General features: G+C 37.0%; 1 long non-coding RNA gene across 1 annotated transcript; it reads right to left on the bottom strand.

Moving 5' to 3' along the window:
- Positions 1-1,301: 1,301 nt before the first annotated feature.
- LOC110352063 (uncharacterized) lies at positions 1,302-4,774 on the bottom strand. Its single transcript, XR_002400416.4, has 3 exons — positions 4,368-4,774; positions 2,802-2,860; positions 1,302-2,692 (listed from the first exon to the last, which is right to left on the bottom strand). It is a non-coding gene; the product is annotated as an uncharacterized lncRNA (long non-coding RNA).
- Positions 4,775-6,487: the final 1,713 nt, after the last annotated feature.

Genomic DNA, 6,487 nt, shown 5'->3' with positions numbered 1-6,487 from the left:
TTTGACTGGAGCAGATAAAGAGATGGAGATCTCGAGGGCTGCTTTCATTAAGAGAGGAAATATGACATCTCAGCATCGTGTTAAAATCACCCACTCGTTTCTCAGTGAGGAATGCCTTGTGTGTTGGGTGGTTTAAACCAACTCTATCACTACAGAGATTTAATAGCCTTGTTTCTCAGACCCTCTATAGATTTGCAGCACGATGATGCGTTGCAAAAATGTAGATCACCAAAACATATTATTAGTGATGTATTTAATGACAAACTATCTGCTCAGCTGAATGAACCACTCTACTAAATGTCTCTCTTGCTGCATAATTTGGATTTTTTTTTTAATTACTATCAAATGGTGTTTCCTTGTGTAATCTGAATACTTAGCTCTCTTCATTCCATCTTCATTGCTATCTCAGCAAGAAACTGAAAGGGTAAGAACAAAACAAAACAAAGTATATTTTTTTTCTGGACCATCTCAGGCTAGAATGTCCTCTGCAAAAATGTGCTTGCTAAAGTCCAGGTTCAGGAACTTGGTATCACACAATAGTGAGGTGACATAACCAACTGATTTTTTCCTTTTTCCTAAAGGTGCTTTAATATAAATTTCTATTTTATATTTAACAAAACGCTCCGTTGGTTTTGGCTGCTCTCTTCCCTTCCATTTTCCCACAAGCAAAAAAAAAAAGAAAAAAAAAAAAAGGACATGTTTTTTATATCATGTTATCTTCTGGATTCATAATAAGCCTTATTTTGTCAGCAAAGTATAACGAGCAAGCACATTTTGCAGATGGTATAATTTGAGGAATGCCTCTCAATTCCTCCTTCAGCATGTTCAGCATGTAAGATCTTCTCTGAAGCAGACTGTCCCACTCCCACTCTTGGATTTCAAGAGGGTTTAGTCTTATTACTACTCTAGCTAGCAGAAAACACTGAAATAGATTTTTTTTATATTATTGAAAAGAGTTGCTTCAAAATGTAAACATTTAGATAAATCACACTCATTTCAGTGACATTTTCCATTTTGTTATGAAAAAGCATTTCCACTAGCAATGTAATGAAGATTTTTGCAGCTTATTTTACTTTTAAAAAGCTGTACGTTTTAGCTTACTTTGGAAAGGTTTTCTCACTTTTTAACTTCATGCCACCTGTTTTTTGCAATGGAAATTCAAGAAAAGAGAGTGGAATGAAAGTGGATTTTATTACATTTTAGCAATGCTGCTGCTTTCACATTTATTTTTGTTTTTTTTTTTTTTTAAGGGAAGGACAAGGAATGATTAAAAATTTAAGTCAAAATTAATATCATGGCTATGAAATAAATATTCTTACTTTTTCCCTTTTAAAGAAGCTAAAATATTTCAACCAGATTCTTTAGAAAATGTCTTATTCTGTTTGCTTTTTCTTGCCTGAAGTCCTAAAGGCGACTACACTTAAACAATGCATGATCATGTAGCGTTTACTTTATTGTATTCTATTTTTTCTTTCTTCTGTGTTCATGTGCTCTTCCTTAATAATTCATACAGCCAGCAGACAATTTCAACTTAATTTGTCAGGATGGAGAATTCCTGAAATTCTGCTTTCAGTAGAATATGTGACTTGAAAAAAAAAAAAGATAAAAGAGAGAGGTGTGAGATGGGTCATACCTTCTCAACCCTGACTTGATATCAGAGCATCTGTGTTTATTCTAAGACCTGAGACAGTTTTCTTCATGAAACCAAGGGTGAGTTCATCTGATTCGGTGTGTGTGTTTCTGATGAAGGTATTTCCACGTGAAAATGTCACTGGAGGCTCCTTTCTCAGCCTCTGGTGAGCAAGTCAAAGTGACCTGTGAAATCTGGGCATAATCACCACTCTACACCTGCCTTGGGTGTGTTGTATCAATGTCCAGTGCTCTGCAGGCTTATTGCCCAGAAGTTATTAATACTGGGAGCCCAGAGTGACTTGCTGAGATGCAGAAATACAGAGATCTAAAATTAGGTGATACAAACCCAGCCCTGGTCTTTTTGCAATTGTTGATCTCCTTTTGGAGGCATTGCAGGAAGCAATGCCTAGAGGTAGCTTCGACTTCAAAAACTCGTGCTTTCTAGCAAAACATCTAAACAAAACACCCCTAGATGACTAATGCATTTCTGTACTTGTGTCTTTCAGCTATTCCTTTGATATTTTGTCCCTTAAATGAAAGTGAAGGAAAGAAATTCAGTCCCTTCTTCTCCCAGCTTTTCCTTTTCTCTGACTCACGACAATGGTGGAGAAGTTTTGATATCAGAGTCCAGCCCCGTGGAAGCAGAGTGCTGTCACAGATGCAGGCTGCCTTTGAAAGTGAGTCAGGTGGGAGTAGGAGGCATGTGATTGTTAAAAGATAATGAGAGAGACACTCCCAGTTAGTAGGTAGCCCACTCTGCAGTCAGCTGTGATAGGAACAGAGGAAGAGGAAACAGCGTCAGAGAGATGATGCAGCAGGAGTGGTTATTACTACCTGGGTACCTCAAGAGCTAATTAAACCCACAGTTTCTCTTGTGTGGCATTATCATATGAATGAGACAGAAAGAGAAAATTACGAGGGCGAGCTGGCTTCATAATGAGAACTACTTCAGCTGTCAGCAGTACATCCGCACTGAGAGGGGTCCAGGGAAGGGTGTAGGTGAATATCCTCACAGCTCCTCCAGTCATCCCCAGTTCTGTGCTAAGTGATGTATTGACATCTGGAGCCATAAGAACCCTTTAATTAGGCTTTTGTCTGTCATTCTTCTCTTGGCAATCTCAGCAGTGTTATGTCATCTTATGTTCCTTGAGGTTTCCAGAGGCACTTACCTTACACTCTTCTAACTGTATATTGCAGGTATAAATGGACAAATGAATGCACCTGAGAACTGAAACAAAAAAAAAAAAAAAAAGTGTGGCAAAAATATTGCTTCCTCTATCACTACTGTTACCTTCCATGGAGAATAAAATAAAAAATAAAATAAAATATTAAAAAGAATTAAAAAAGGAAAAAGGTAAAATGGTAAAACAGCACACCAGGTAGTTCTAAAGTATTCCTTTGACTCAGAGTGAAGTGCTGATTATCTTCATGTTACTTAAATTAAGAAAAGTTGGACCATTTATTTTATAAGGAGGTCAATTAAAAAGAAAAAAAAAAAAAAGTTATTTTGAAATTAAGGGTGAAAAGGTTTAATTTAGAAAATGTCAAAATAAAGGAGTTTGGTATTTCCAAAATGAAACATTTCACTTAGAAAATGTCAAAGGAAAATGAATTGACATTTAAAAAATTATTCCCACATTAATGTTTAACAATTTTTGGCTTAAACTCCTGCTCAAATCAACCTAATTCTGGAAAGACTTTGTTTTAATTTAAAAAAATCATGTCTGTTTAGTGTTACTATTTACTGAAATAATAATAATAATAATAATAATATCAACAACAATAAAAGAATATCCAATGTTCACTCTGGGTGTTTTTACAGACAGTTTTATGAACGTCTACCAAAGATTTGATCTGCTGGTATTCAGGCTAAGGCCAAACAGACCTGTAGCATTCAAGCTTGTTGGCCAATTCAGAATATTCGGTAATTATTAATTCAGATCATTACCAAAGTCAGTCTTGCTTTCTTACTTGTGATAACCAATTACCTTCTGATACATATGCATTAAATATGTCATTTCAATGCCAAAATGTCACCTGGACTAGAGTCTTGACAGAACTGCCATAAGAAGTATATAAGGAGTATATCTGGAATACATAAGGAGTATAACCTCTCATTACAAATGCCTATTGCTCTCAATGACAGAAATATATAATCTAATTTATTTCTAAAAACAATGCTATAATAGGCAGCAGATTCTCTATGGATAGTCTTGGGGATTACAGACTGGTAAGTGTGACTCCATAGCAAGCAACTAGAGTCTATAATTAAGAACAAGACCACTAAATGGTATGGTAAATATTGACTGCCAGGGTAATATTTTACTGGAAACCCAGGGTGAAAACTATGTTTTGACTTCCAAAAAGCTTTCACATCAATTAAGAAAATAAGATGCCACAAGAATCAATAAAATATTATTTCATGGACTAATACCTATTTATAAGGGAAAAAAAGGGCTGACTGGTCACTTTGCAGGGTACAGAAGATGGGGATGAAATGCCATGGTGATGATCTCCAGAGGGACCTCATAGGACTGCAAGAATCATCAGAAAGGTGGTGGATGAGGATCTATGCAAGTAAATGTTACATACCCAGGGAAAAAAAGTCCATATCATACCTGCATGCTTCTGTACTCAAAGCTATCAGTTAACACTCAGGAATTATATCCTGGAGTCCTCATTGGAAGTTCTCTGAAACCACTGTCCCAGAGCGTTACAGCAACATTTTTTTTTACCTTTATCAGAAATGGTTTTGAAAAAAAGATGTCCTCAAGGGAGTCATTCTGTTGTTACACAAAACTTCAGTGCACCCACATATTGAGCAAGATGTGCAGTTCTGGTCTCTGCTTCTCAGGAAGGCCTCAGTGGAGGTAAGATAAGGTCCAGATAAAATTAATTAAGATAATCAAGAGTGTGGCACAGCTGTCTTTAAAGGAGAGACTGAAAAGAGTCCAGAGACCCACCCGTCCAGAGCAAAGAAAGCTGGGGAGGTGGAGGATGAGATTAATGTTTATAAAATCATGAAGGTAACTGATAAATCAAACGAGGAAGAGCTTTTTCAATAAAATTAGAAGAAGATCAGAAAACAGGCCATCTTGCTTGCTAACCCAGCAGACAGAAAGTGGGTGTTGTTGCTGTATGAGGAAATGGGGCCAGGCAAGAAAAGCATGTTGAAAATAAATTAAACAAATTCAAGGGCAATAGTTACTCAAAACAGATACCAGAAAGGAATTGGCCAACAAGATTTCCCTTTTACCAAATTGAATATATCTTATTTTTAAAACATTATTTCATCTGAGCGCTCTAGTGACCCAGTTATAACAATGGAAATATTATAAACACATGAGTAAAAAGTGTATTCAATTATTCTCCATGGTTATAAGCAGACAGCTTGAATCAGGAACAATTGGCCAAATATGTATTAAGCCATCTATAAGTCATTATTACTTCAGGTAAATTATTTATAAATACCAGAATAAATGACCTAGATTTCAGTGCCCCTGCATTGATTTTATACTTTGTGGGTTTAAAATCGGGAAACAGTAGATTCACGAAAAGTTCATGTGGATTTTCTTGGATTGGATTATCTGTTATGGAAGCAACCTGCAAAATTTCAGTGTTTCTGTGGTAGCTTTATCATTTTGGAAGTTTAATTCTGCTGAAGACTTCCCTAACAATTAATCCCATTTACATCAGGTACCTTTTATTAAAATAAATAAATAAATAAATCGACACAGGGAAATTAAAAATATATACATATATATAATTATTCAAATGAGTTTTCCAAGTGGGTTAATGACTCCACACAAACCCACTGTGTGACCCTTTCCTCACCATCTCTGGAGGTAATTCATATAACGAAGACACTCCATCCTTTTCCATGTGATCATCATGTATTTCCTCCAATGGACAATCACTTCTGCTTGAGTCTGATTGCTACCATGGGAGCCCAGACCTCTGGTGTAATTAGCACAAATTCTTCTGTGTCTCTGCATGGACTGGATTTCAGTTAAGGACCGTCTCAGATAGTTGTTAGATTGGGCCCTATGACAGATTTTGTTGTTTCATGCAACCTCCATCATTTGTTCTCAAACGAAGTGGGCTCAGCTGAAGTCTTCTCAGTTCAATCTGAAAGAGGATTAAACTAAAATAAATCAGGTCAGCTTTCACTCTGAATAAGGGCATGTCCACCTGCTCGTTCAATATGTTTAAAGACTTCCAAGTCACACTTCCATCTGAACTCCTGATGGCGCCTCCTATACAAGCCTATGAATATTTATATCTTGCTGAAGCTCATACAGATTCCTTATGGCAATTTCATCAACAGTAGGCATGGGACCTTTCCTCTTTCATTTCGATATAGATTTTTTGTGTGAGTGTGCCTCGCTCTTCATCTAACTTATGTTACAGACAGATGCGCTTCCAGATGGCACAGGCTCGCCTGGGTCAGGCATCCAAATGCGATAGTGGCAGCAACACTTCCAGTGCCCCCACAATGACAGGAGCAGATGTTTGGCATAGTTGCACACCAAGAGGTGACACATCATGAATCTCCTCTCCTCTTCTCTGGGCATTATTGACAAAAATAGATGCAAAGACCATGCATTCTGGTCTGTCTGGGGATGACTGAGCTATCTGTGAATCGCTTCATATATGAGCCAATGTTGAGGTGGAAGAAGAGACTTCAACGGCATGCAAATTTTGACATGAACTCCTCCTGGAGGAGTCACTCCTTCTCTTTCTTGTTCATGTTGAGAGTGTAATGAAGTAGTCAGTAATAAACTAGAAGGCAATTAAAGGGTGGTGGTTGTATAGAGAAGTGCATTAATGTTTTGTCCATATTGTGCCTGGGGAG

The sequence above is a fragment of the Anas platyrhynchos genome, chromosome 2 (genome assembly GCF_047663525.1).
Source record: "Anas platyrhynchos isolate ZD024472 breed Pekin duck chromosome 2, IASCAAS_PekinDuck_T2T, whole genome shotgun sequence".
In the NCBI taxonomy this organism is placed as follows: domain Eukaryota; kingdom Metazoa; phylum Chordata; class Aves; order Anseriformes; family Anatidae; genus Anas; species Anas platyrhynchos.
This window is presented reverse-complemented; position numbering and strand designations above follow the sequence as displayed.